Below are 699 nucleotides of genomic sequence, written 5' to 3' on the forward strand. Positions count from 1 at the left end.
AACCTATTACACCTTGTATCATGTCTAACAGATGAATGTCTTTGTCCAAGAATAAGTGATTGTTTTACTTAATGGTATCGCGTCAAAAAAGAAAGAAAAAAAAGGAAAAATATACGTTTTTATAAATTATTTTAAGAAACACATTTATATCATGTTTAGTATTAAGAAATCCAAGTAAATCCATGGATTAGTCACATGACTACTTAACTGCCACTTATTTACAGTCTTATTCACTCATAAGGGTTTATAAAAAATATAATTTCCGCCTTTCTAAAGCTCAAATAAGAGAATAAGGAAATATATATAGGGAAAATGAATCCAAATAAGGAAAAGGATTTGATTTCATTTGACATTTTTTTTTTACAAGGTTTTGCTAAAAAGACAATTATAAAATAATTCCAAACTTTATTCCCTTTTCTACGTGCTCTATGTAATCCTTCCCACCTCTTCCTTGATTCGCACGTACGTCCACGTAAATGTTCGGTTTTCAGTTCATTTTGAGTCTCGAGTCCAGGCCTGGCCTTGGGTGGGGGCAGAAACGATGGTTCCATTGGCTCAAAACACGCAACAAATATTCCTAACTCAGTTTTGCCAACTCTGAAACGAGAATTCAAGTGGAAGGCCATCCTGTGCTTCAGCGACTTTCCCAAATAAAATGCCAGATCTCTGCATTCTGTATATGTTCTAGGGTATATCGGT

The sequence above is a fragment of the Penaeus monodon genome, chromosome 27, assembly GCF_015228065.2.
Source record: "Penaeus monodon isolate SGIC_2016 chromosome 27, NSTDA_Pmon_1, whole genome shotgun sequence".
NCBI classification, from domain to species: domain Eukaryota; kingdom Metazoa; phylum Arthropoda; class Malacostraca; order Decapoda; family Penaeidae; genus Penaeus; species Penaeus monodon.